Source organism: Elephantulus edwardii, unplaced genomic scaffold (genome assembly GCF_000299155.1).
Source record: "Elephantulus edwardii isolate Elephantulus edwardi_28Jun2011 unplaced genomic scaffold, EleEdw1.0 scaffold00273, whole genome shotgun sequence".
In the NCBI taxonomy this organism is placed as follows: Eukaryota; Metazoa; Chordata; class Mammalia; order Macroscelidea; family Macroscelididae; genus Elephantulus; species Elephantulus edwardii.
Genome location: NW_006400023.1, coordinates 2,018,798 through 2,031,853, shown reverse-complemented (window position 1 = coordinate 2,031,853; position 13,056 = coordinate 2,018,798). Strand labels below are relative to the sequence as shown.

General features: G+C 39.9%; 1 pseudogene; it reads left to right on the top strand.

Annotated features, from left to right (window-relative positions):
* Positions 1–12,170: 12,170 nt before the first annotated feature.
* The window catches only part of LOC102845543, a 9,212-nt pseudogene continuing 8,326 nt past the window's right edge, over positions 12,171–13,056 (top strand).

Below are 13,056 nucleotides of genomic sequence, written 5' to 3'. Positions count from 1 at the left end.
TGATAGGGAATGGCAAGGGACACACTGACAAAGGAGATTAATCAGAAATGGCTTTGACAAGCACTGTGGCAATTGGACAATTAAAACAGACATGGGGGGGAAAGAAGAACGAACTGGGGATGAGGGTGGAGAAAACAGTGCAACAATGAATGAATGAAAACCCAAAATCTCTGTAAATATTCATTAAAACAAATAAAATTTAATAATAAAAAAACATAAAAAAAGAAAATGGCAATACTACCAAAGGCAATTTACACATTTAATGCAATCCCCATACAAATACCAATCCCATTCTTCAATGAAATGGAAAAGGCAGTCTCCAGTTTCATTTGGAACAGAAAGAAGCCCCAAATAAGCAAAGCACTCCTTAAAAATAGAAGAAAGATCTCTGTGCTCATCAAAAACTTTTTCCAACAGAGTGAAATGAAAGTATCCTTCATATTACATTTTCTTTTCAATGTAGCTTGAATTTCTGGCATTTTCCTGTCAATGTACTGCTGAAATGGTGTTTTATTTATATTTAGAAAAACATATTGCATGTGACATTAATGATAATATTTGATAATCCCAGAATTCTTTGATCACTTTTCTTTGGAACGGGCACAATTATATATCTCCTACAGTCAGTTGTATAAGTAGCTTTTTTCTCAATTTCTTTGCCCATAATTATTCTAAATACAAGCATGAATTGTAAGACTCATTTCAGAATGCTTCTAATGACTTACTAATTTTATGCAATTTATAAACTGTATTTCCTTTCATCCTATCATGTAATCACTAATTTCTCTTTAGAGAGATGTTCATTTGGAAAATTTCTATAAATTATATAATATAATAAATGATTACAAATTTAAAAAATAGAAGAAAGGTAGGTGGTATCTTACTCCCTGATTTCAAATACTACACAGCATGGTAGTGGTATAGTGATAGACACATGGGTCAATGGAATAGAATTGAGAACCCGGAAATCAGCCCATCTATCTACGGTCAACTGATTTTTGACAAAGAGATTAAATCAGTTAAGTGGGGAAACAACAGTCTTTTTAACAAATGGTGTTGGCAAAATTGGAAAAGTATCTGCAAAACACTCAAGCAAGATCCACACCTCACTTCATATACAAAAACAAACTCAATGTGAATCATGGACCTAGGACTAAAATCAAGGAATTCAAGCTTCAGTAAAGAAAAGCTTGGAAGAATGCTACAAGTTCTAATCCACAACATAAACAGTCCTCCAAGTATCCTGAAAAACCTACAACCAGGAAAAGATAAATTAATGGGATCTTCTAAGAATCAAATCCCTATGCACATCCAAAAACTTCTCCACCAGGGTAGAAAGGGAAGCCACAGACTGGAAAAAAGTATTTGGTAATGACATATCAGATAAGGGACTTATATCCAGAATTTATAAAATACTTGAGCACCACAAGATAAAGGTAAATAATCCAATAGAAAAATGGGCATGGGATATGAACAGACACTTCACCAAAGAAGACATTCAGATGGCTAACAAGCAAATGAAAAATGTTCCAAATCTCTAGGAGAGATGCAAATCAAAACAACTATGAGATATTATCTCACCCCAGTAAGAATAGCAAAATTTAACAGAATAGCAAGCAACAAATGTGAGGTTGTGGAGAAACTGTTGGTGAGAGTGTAAAATGATGCAACCACTGTGGAAAGCAGTATGGCACTTTCTCAAAAAGTTGCAAATAGAGATACCATTTGACTGACCCAGCAATTCCACTACTGGGAATATACCCCAAAGAGACCATAACTGACATCAACCAGATATATGCATACCCATGTTTATCGCGGCTTTGTTCACAATAGTAAGGAGTTGGAAACAACCCAGTGCCCATCAACATACAAGTGGATAGAGAAGCTGTGGTATATTCACACAATGGAATACTACGCTGCATTGAAAAACAAGGAACTCATGCAATATTATTCAAAATGGGTGATACTGGAGGACATTATACTGAGTGAAATATCTCAGTCACAAAAGGACACATACTGCATGGTGCCACTTTTGTAAAACAGGACTGACATTGGGGTTGGGGGTGAGACTGAGAAAGATGAGTTCAATAAGGTATACTGCGTTGAAACAGATAAGGCAGAAAATTGTTGTGGGTTTTTTTTTTAGAAAATTGTTTAAAAGGGATATGTTATTAGGTATTTTTGTCATGACAAGAGTCTAGAGCAAAGGCTGCATAGTGGAGTGGACCTGGGGGAGGGTTTGTAAAACAATGAAAGAATTTTTCTTTTACTTTTCCAAGAGGGTAGTGTACTAGGGGAGAAGTGTTGGGAGGGGAGAAAAGTTCAACAATGAATTAATGGAAATCCAAAGTCTCTGTAAATTTTCATTGAAGTTAATAATAAATTAAAAAATAATAACCAGAAACCAAAAGGTCATATTCATCTATTTTATCTACTCCTTGGTTGTAGGTTTTTTAAATCCTACTACACTGCCATGGTGGTCAAGACAGCAAGGTACTGGTACAATGACAGACACATAGATGAATGAATAGAATTGAGAACCTAGAAATCAGCCCATCTACCTATGGTCAACTTATTTTTGACAAGGATATAAAATCAGTTAAGTGGGGAAACTGCAGCTTTTTAACAAACGGTGTTGGCAAAATTGGAACACTATCTGTAAAAATCTCAAGCAAGATCCACACCTCACTTCCGTACACAAAAACCAACTCAAAGTGAATGAAGGACCTAGGACTAAAACCAAGGACTATAAACTTCATTAGAGAAAAGCTTGAAAGAACTCTAGAAGCCGTAATCCACAACATAAACAGTCTTCCAAGCATCCTCAAAAGATATTTTTAAGTAACAATTTCAAAGAACTATGTATTTTATTGTCTATAATCAGGCAAAAACAAAACCCCCAAACTCGTTACTGCTAAATTAATTTCAGTTCATTGTGACTCTTTACAACAGATTAGAACTGGCCTACATGGTTTTCAAGACTAATCTTTGCAGAAGCAGACTGCCTCATTTTTGTCCCTTTGAGCTGCTAATGGGTTTGCACCAATGACCTTTTAGTTAACAGCTAAGCAGTTGACTTTTCCTGTCAGATAAATATTGAATAAATTCAATCATTAGGGTTTAATGCATCAAATCAATTCTGGGATGGTTTTTTATTTATTTCAAAGACAATTTACTTTTATTTGCTGATAATTTTGACTGGGCATATGTCAAAACCAGACAAAGTTAAGATTCCGTTATGGAAGCCATTTTTTGCCTGCAGGTAAATGCGGTTCCTGAAGAATAACTATGCATCATCTTCATGATGAGGCCTTGACTTTGGGCAAAGAGGCAGTGGGTCGACCTGGTCCTTTTAGACTGTGGAGGCTCCTGAGGAACTACTGTTGGTTCTGGTACATGTGCTTGATGTGTTTCCACAGCTTCCCTTTGTTGATGTGCTCACAGATCATATATGTGTCTTGATGTAACAAGAACAGAGTGGCCACAGTGATGGTGAGGGTGGACATGGAGGTCCTGACAACAGAAGGGATTACAAATTCACCATAAATGTTGTGCCCGCCATGTTTCCTTACTGGAGAACTATTCTTTGGGATGGTTTTTAACTTACATGGGATAAACTTAAGGTCATATTTTGGTTCTTGTGAACTTGTTTCCATTTTCTTTAACTTGCACATGAATAGGTCTTTCTCAAAGAGGGTGAAACCAAGTTTCTCGTTGGAGAAAAGGATTTTGAAGCTCTATCTCACATACTTTGGGCATGTGACCAGGAAGGACTGTTCCTTGGAGAAGGAACATCTTGCTCAAAAGGGTGGAGGGACAGCACAGGAAAGGAAGACCCCAGAAGAGATGGATTGATTATAGAAACTAGGGCAATTGGGATAGGTGTGTCGGAGTCAGTGAGACTGGCCCAGGACAGGGCAGGCTTCAAAGCTGCTGTACATAGTGTTGCTATGAGTTGCAGGCGACTTGACAGCACAGAACAACAACAGCAACAACGACACACTGAGATTAATCAGAACTCACTGTGGCAATGGGACAATTAAAACAGACTTTCAAGGGCGGGGGGGAAAAGAGGAACGAACTGGGGAGGAGGGTAGAGAAAATAGTTCAACAGTGAATGAATGGAAACCCAAAATCTCTGTAAATGTTCATTAAAATTAATAAAATTTAATTAAAAAAAAACCCAAAAAAACCACCAAAACACACAACAGCAACAACAACAACAAATTGACTATCTGATCCACCGTGAGACCCTGGCCTTGTTTTGACTGCTGATATTGAGCTTCTCCATAGATTCTTTCCATAAATGTAGTCAATATAATTCCTGTGCAGCCCATCAAGTGACGGCCATATGTATCATCACTATTTATGTCATTTATAAAAGGCAGTTCTGTTGGCCCACTGGCAAGAAGCTGCAGTGCAATCTTGAAGGCAGGCAGTTTGAGGCCACCAGCTGCTCTGCAGGAGAAGAATGGGCAATCTACTCCCGTGCGATTAACTGCCTCTGAAAACTTGCTGGAGGGTCAGCTATGAGTCGGTTCTGACTCTACGGTACTCATCAACAACATTTGCATTGAGAAATCACTCACCGTACAAAATTCTATCTTTTGCTCTCTAGCCTAATTTCTGTCAGTAAGTCTGCATTTTCCAACATCTAGTTCATCTTCTTTGTTTCTGACTTTTGCATTCCAGTCACAAATTATTATTAATGAATTTTGATTGCATCTCCAATCAATTTCAGACTGCAAAAATTGGTGGTTATTGTTATTAGGTGTCATTAACTCAAGTACAACTCATAGCAACCCAATGAACAGCCAAGCTGAACCCTGCCCTATCTGGTGCCATCATCATCATCATCTCTGACACAGTAGACCCCATTGCTGAAGTCACCATGTTAATCCATCTTGCTGAGAGTCTTCCTTCCTTTGATGACCCTCTGTCTTTTCAAGTATGATGTCTCTCTTTCCAAGGAATAGCCTTGCTTAACTACAAGTCCAAAATATGAAAGACAAAGTTTCACCATCTTTGCCTCCAAGGAGACCTGCTTGTACTTTATCCAAGACATACTTTACTTTTGCTTTATACTTTACTATTTTTACAAGACATACTTTTACTTTTTACTTTTACTTCACTGTTGACAACTACTGTTGGTTGGTGACACAGCAGAATTTCATGAACAGCATATGAGCAAGAGCCTGTGGTGATGAAGGAAGAAGTTCAAGCTGCTCTGAAATAATTGACAAAAAATAAGGTCCCAGGAATTGACAGCATACTAACTGACATATTTCAAAAACCAGATGCTGCCCTGGATGCGCTCGCCAAGTTGTGCCAATCTATCTGGAGGACAACTGTCTGGTCAACTGACTGGAAGAGGTCCAGATTTGTTTCCAGGCCAAAGAAAGGTGACCCGACAGAGTATGGCAATTATCAAACAATATCATTAATATCACATGCAAGCAAGATTCTGTTGAAAATTATCCAAATATGACTGAAACAGCACATCAACAGAGAACTTCCAGATGTGCAGGCTGGCTTTAGAAGAGGCCATGATACTAGGGATATTATAGCTGATGTTAGATGATCTTGGCTTAAAGCATAGAGAGCCAGAGGAATGTCTATCTGTGTTTCATTGACTATGCAAAGGTATTTGACTAAGTGGATCACAATAAACTGTGGCTAATTCTGAGAAGAATGGGAACCCGAGATTGTGCTTATGTGAAACCTATACTTGGACCAGGAGGCAGTAGTCAAAACAGAGAAATACTGCATGATTCAAAATCAGGAACGGTGTATGCCAGGGATGTGCCTATCTCCATACTTTTTCAATCTTTATGAAGAACAGATCATGCAGGAGGCTGGGATCTATGAGGTGGAATGTGGTATTGGGATTGGAGGAAGACTCATCAACAACCTATGTTATGCAGATGACACAATCCTGCTTGCTGAAACTGAGGAAGATGTGAAGTGCTCGCTGCAGAAGGTCAAGGTCTGCAGCCTTCAATATGGATTGAAGCTCAACATCAAAAAAACAAAGATTCCCACCACTGGGCTGATTGGCAGCATTATGATAGATGGTGAAGAGATGGAGGTTGTTAACACCTTTAGTTTACTTGGCTCCACAATCAACATTCTTGATACAGCAGCTAGGAAATCAAAAGAAGAATTGCAGTGGGAAAGTCTGCTGTCAGGGACTGGAGACTAAGGTGGCCTAATCCAGACCATAGTCTTCACAATTATTTGTTATGCCTCAGAAAGCTGGACATGACTAGGGATGATAGAAAGATAATTGATGTCTTTGAGCTGTGGTGCTGGAGAAGAGTATTGAATATGCCATGGACTGCCAAGAGAACAAACAGGTTCACCTTGGAGAAGGTGAAATCAGGCTGCCTCTTGGGGGCAAGGATTTTGAAGCTTCATCTGGCATATTTTGGACATGTTGCAGGAAAGGACCAGTCCTTGGAGAGGGACATTCATGCTTGGAAAGGTGGAGGGACAAAAAGAGAGAAGACCATCAATGAGATCAATTGATTCAGTGACTGGGATAATGAGGTTAGGGGTGTCAGAGGCAATAAAGTTATCACAGGATAGAGCAAGTTTCAGGGCTATTGTACTTAGAATCTCTACGAGTCGCTTCAACTCGTCATCACATAATAACGTTGATCCTGTGAAGACCTATGTTTTCTTGACATTGAGATGCAATCTATGTTGAAGGCTGCAGTACCTGATCTTTGGCAGCAAGCATTTCATATCCTACTCACTTTTAGCCAGTAAGTTTGTGTCATCTGCATAAACACGTTGTTGATGAGTCTTCCTTCAATCCTGGATCCTGATGTCACAGTATCTTTACTTTTGGCTTTAGTAGTTGGTGTATATATTTGAATAATAGTTGTAGTAACAGTTCTCTCCTGTATGTATATGGATAGTATCCTGTCTCAAGAAGAGATTTGATGCTTTAAATAGTAATGATTGATGATCAGATGAGTTGTGAGATGATGATAAGGATATCATCAACGAAGAAAGCAAAAAATTATTACAAAGACATGGGAGAAAGAAAAACCAAACTGGATGCCAGAAAAGACTCTAAATTGCACTACAAGTAGAGAGGCCAAAACAAAGGGAAGAAACGTTAAAATAAACGAGATGAAGACAAGATTTCAAAGAGCAGCTTGAGAAGACAAAGCAAAATATTAGAATGATATGGACAAACAACTGTAGTTAGAAAATCAAAAGGGAAGAATACCCTCAGCATTTCTTAAGGTGTGTGAAAAGAAAAACAAATTCAAGCCTTCCAATGCAATACGAAAGGATTCTATTGACAAAATACTGATTTAGGAAGCACCAGAAGAAGATGGAAGGAATAAAGGGAGTATGTACTAAAAAAATTGGTTGACACTAAAATATTTTGTTGTTGTTGTTAGGTGCTGTTGAGTTCAGTATGACCAATAGTGACCCTAAGAACAGATCTGGACCCTGTCCTATCCTGTGCCATCCTCACAATCTCTTAAATACATACTTGAGCTCATTGCTGTCGTCACTGGGTCAATGAATCTGTCTGAAGGTCTTCTCTTTTGCCATCCCTCCACCTTTCCAATTATGATGTTCAATCTTTCTTAGCAACATACTCTAGTATGTGAGTTGTTGTTTTTGTTGTTGTTGTTGTTAAGTGCCATCAAGTCTCTTGCGACTCATAGCAACCCTATGTACAACAGCCCTAAACTCTGCTCTGTTCTGCGCAAATTGCACTGTCTCTGACACACCCATCCCAATTACTGCAGTCACTAAATCAATCCACCTCATAGAGGGCCTTCCCCTCCTGCACTGTCCCTCCACCCTACCAAGCATGATGTCCCTCTCCAAGGACGGGTCCCTCCTTACAACATGTCCAAAGTATGTTAGACGAAGCTTTAGAATCCTTGCCTCTGAGGAGCCGCCCAATCTAACCCTCTCCAAGATGAATCTGTTTGTTTTCCTAGCAGTCCATGGTACTCTCAATACTCTTCTCCAGCACCACAGCTCAAAGCCATCAATTCTCCTTCTATCCTCCCTAGTCATTGTCCAACTCTCTGATGCATAAAAAGAGATAGCAAAGACCATGGCCTGTATCAGACGCACCTGAGTCTCCAGAGAGACACCATTGCTCTTCAGTTCTTTGGAGAGGTCCCTAACAGCAGACTTTCCCATCACAATATGTCTTTTAATTTTCTGGCTACTGGTGCCAAGAGTGTTGACTGCGGAGCCAAGCAAACTAAAGCTGTGGACAATCTCAATCTCTTCACCGTCCATCCTGATGCTGCTAATTGGTCCAATGGTGAGAATCTTTGTCTTCTTGACATTGAGCCTCAATCCATATTGAAGGGAGGAATTTTTTTTATTATCTTTACCTCCAAGGAGCACTCTGGCTGCACCTTCTCCAAGACATATCTGTTTGGTTTTTTGACAGTCCAAGGGACCATGAGATAATGGTGGTGGTGGTGGTGGTGGTTGTTAGGTGCCGTTGAGTGCGACTCATAGTGACCCTGTGAACAAAAAATCTGAACCCTGTTCTATCCTCCTCCATCCTCATACTTCCTGACACACAAGAGCCCATTGCAGCAGTCACCATGTCAATTCACCTGGTTGAGGGTCTTGGTCTCCTTCGATGACCCTCTACCCTTCCCAGCATCATGTTCTTCTCCAAGGAATAGCCCCTCCCAGGAACATGTCCAAAGTGTGAGGTGAAGCTTCACCATTCTTGCTTCCAAAGAAGACTCCCGCTGTACCCCTCTCCAAGAGATATCTGTTTGTTCTCCTGGCCATCAAGGGATGTTCTTATCTAATACCACAACTTAAAGGCATCAATTCTTTTTCTCTCATCCTTATTCATTATCCAGCTCTCAGATGCATGCAAGTAATTGGAAAGACTATGGCCTGAATCAGATGTACCTTAGTCCTCAAACTGACATCATTACTCCTCAATAATTTCAAGATGTCCCTAACTGCAGATTTTTCCCAGTGCAATGTGTCTCCTTATTTCCTGACTGCTATTGCCAAGCATGTTAATTGTAGATCTAAGCAAGATGAAGCTGTTGACCATTTCAATCTCCTCTCCATCCATCATGATGTTGCCGATCAGTCCAATGGTAAGAATCTTTGTTTCCTTGACATTGAGATGCAATCCATACTGAAGCCTGCATTCCTTGATCTTCCACAACAAGGGCTCCAAGTTATCCTCATTTTCAGCAAGCAGAGTTGTGTCATCTGCATAATGCAGGTTATTGATGAGTCTTCCTCCAATCCTAATGCCACATTCCTCTTCATAGAGTCCAGCCTCTTGGATAATTTGCTCAGCATACAGATTAAATAGGTATGGAGAATACAACCCTGATACACTCCCTTCTCAATTTTAAACCATGCAGTGTTCCCCTGCTCTGTTTTCACAACAGCCTCCTGGACCAGGTATAGGCTCCACATGAGCACAATTAACTGCTCTGGGATTCTTTCTTCTCAATTTCAGCCACAACTTGTTATGATCCACACAGTCAAATGCATTTTCATAGTCAATAAAGCACAAATAGACATCCTTCTGGTATTCTTTACTTTCAGCTAGGATTCATCTGACATCAGTATCCCTGGTGCCATGGCCTCTTCTAAAGCCTGCTTGAACTTCTGACAGTGTTCTATCTATGTACTGTTCTAGCCATTTTTTTAAATGATCTTCAAAAGTACTTTGCTTGCATTTGATATTAATGATATTGTTCAATAGTTTTCACATTCTGTTGGATCACCTTTCTTGGGAATGATGACAAGTATGAACTTCTTCCAATCCATTGGCCAAACAACTGTCCTCCAAATTTCCTGGCATAGACTGGTGAGTGCATCCAAAGCTGTTTCTGTTAACTAAAACAAGACCTTATTTTCTTTGCCAATGCCTTCAATACAACTTCTACTTCATTAGCATTGGCTCTTAGTCATATGATATTTCCTGAAATTTTTCAGTGTCAATCAATTCTTTCTGGTAGAGTGATTCTGTGTATTCCTTCTATCTTCTTTTGATGCTTTTTGGGTCATTCAATATATTGCCCATTGCATCTTTCAATATTGCAACATGAAGCTTAAATTTGTTTTTCAGTTTTTGCAGCTTAAGAAATGCAGAACAAGTTCTTTCCTTTTTATTCCAATTCCAGCTCTCTGAATATTCCATTATGATACTTTGCTTTGTCCTTCTGAGATGCTGTTTGAAATCTTCTGTTCAGCTCTTTTACTTTGACATGTTTTCCTTTTGTTCTGGCTTCTTGATGCTCCAATGCAATCTTTAGAGTCTCTTCTGATATCCATTTCCATTTTTTTTCTTTCTCCTCTATTTTGTAATGACCTTTTGCTTTCTGCATGGATGATATTTTTTATGTCATCTCAAAGTTCATCTGCTCTTTGATGACTGTTGTTCAATGCCTCAAACCTATTCTTAAGATGATCTTGAAATTCAGATGGAATTAATTAAAGATCCTACCTTGGCTCCTGTGGACTTATTTTCATTTTCATTGGCCCCAATTTGAATTTCCATATGAGTAATTGATGATCTGATCCACAAACTGTCCCTGATCTAGTTTTGACTGCTGATATTGAGCTTCTCCAGCAATTTTTCCCACAACTGTAGTCACTCTAATTCCTATGCAGCTCATCGGGTCAGATCCACTTATAAAGTCATCATTTGTTTCTTTTTAAAAAGGTATTTGCAAGAGCTCTGGTGGCCTAGTAGCAAGAAGCTGTGCTGCAATCCCAAATATGCACGGTTCAAATCCACCATGTGCTCCGCTGGAGAAGGAGGGGCAAACTCTGCCTGTGCCAGTTGGACCCAATTCCACCATACACCAAATTAAAAAAAAAATTAAAATAAAAAAAGGTATTTGCAATGAATAAATCGTTGTAAGTACAAAATTCAACCGTTCTATTTCCAGCCTCATTTCTATCACCACACCCATATTTTCAACCTACCATTCCTTCGTCAGTGTTTCCTACTTTTGCATTCCAGTCACCAATTATCAGTAACACACCTTAATTGCATGTTCAGACAATTTTGGACAGCAAGATTTGGTAAAAATGCTCAATGTCTTCCTCTTTGGCTCTATAGGTGTAGGAGTGTATATTTGAATAATAGTCATGTTAATGGGTTTTCCTTGTATGTGTATGAATATTATCCTATTACTCACAACATTGTACTTCAGGACAGAACTTGAAAACGAGTTTTTTACTATGAATGCAACACTCTTCTCTGCTTTTCATTCCCAGCCTAGTATGTTGTTGTTGTTATGTGTCATCAAGTTGCCTGCAACTCACAGGGACCCTATTTACAACAGCCCTAACACCTGCTCTATCCTGTGCCAATCTCACTGTCTCCAACACACCTACCCTCGTTACCCCAGTCACTGAATCAATCCATCTCATAGATACCATATGATTATCTGATTCAAAGTGGTCAAAGCTGGTACATCTCATCTCGTTAATGCCTAGTAAGTCAATGTTCATTTGTTCCATTTCATTTTTCACAATTTCCAGCTTTCCAAATTTCAAGCCACATACATTCCATGTTCCAATTATTAAACTATGTTTGTTATTGATTTTTGTCATTTCATCTGACTTCCAATCCGGTCTCTGCTGCTACACTACTATAACTATCCTCTTCCTTTAGTGTTCATAGGATTTTCAAAGTCCTATTATTTAGGATATGGATGGCCCATCCTTCTTCCTAGTCTGTCTTAGTCAAGGAGCTCCACCCAAACCTGTCCACCATGGGTAAACTTTATGGCATTTGTCACACTAGTGGAACAGATTTCAATAATCATAGCAACCCCAAGTTATATCAAAACAGTAAATTGGCAGACTGTACCACTTAGAACATTGTTCTCCCCAAACACAATTAACGCCAGGCCTTCGGGCTTCCACGCCCTGGTTGCTTAAACAAGAGACTTCCAGCCCACAGTAGTGAACAAATAAAAGCATTAGCAAATTTAAGGTTTCAAGTATTGGTGAACTACTAATTGATCTGTTTCAACAATGCCTACAAACCTGGCCAACTGACTATAGAAGATCCATATTTGTTCCCATTCCAAAAAACAGTATAATTGCCCCCTCAGTCGCCTCACGCCTGCAGTTTTGTCTTTCACCCTCACCTGTGACCAAAGACTTGACCACTCAAAGTCCAGCTCACCAGAACACAGCTCGACATGGATACCCGTGTGATTGAAGGTGGATTAAATGTCACTCTCACCATCCGGCTACTTATGCATGGAAAGGAAGTTGGCAGTATCATCAGAAAGAAAGGAGAATCCATTAAGAAAATGTGTGAAGAGAGTGGTGCACGTACCAACATCTCAGAAGGGAATTGTCCTGAGAGAATTATCACTTTGGCTGGACCCACTAATGCCATCTTTAAAGCCTTTGCTATGGTCATTGACAAACTGGAAGAGGATATCAGCAGCTCTATGACCAATAGCACAGCTGCCAGTAGACCCCCAGTAACCCTGAGGCTGGTGGTTCCTGCTAGTCAGTGTGGCTCTCTCATTGGAAAAGGTGGTTGCAAGATCAAGGAAATACGAGAGAGTACAGGGGCTCAGGTCCAGGTGGCGGGGGATATGCTCCCCAACTCAACTGAGTCATCACTATCACTGGCATTCCGCAATCCATCATTGAGTGTGTCAAACAGATCTGCGTGGTCATGTTGGAGTCCCCCCCGAAGGACGTGACCATCCCGTACCGGCCCAAGCCGTCCAGTTCTCCAGTCATCTTTGCAGGTGGTCAGGCCTATACCATTCAAGAACAGTATGCCATTTCACAGCCAGATTTGACCAAGCTGCATCAGTTGACAATGCAACAGTCTCATTTTCCCATGACGCATGGCAACACCGGATTCAGTGGCATTGAATCCAGCTCTCCAGAGGTGAAAGGCTATTGGGCAGGTTTGGATGCATCTGCTCAGACTACTTCTCATGAACTCACCATTCCAAATGATTTGATTGGCTGCATATTCGGGCGTCAAGGCGCCAAAATCAATGAGATCCGTCAGATGTCTGGGGCGCAGAT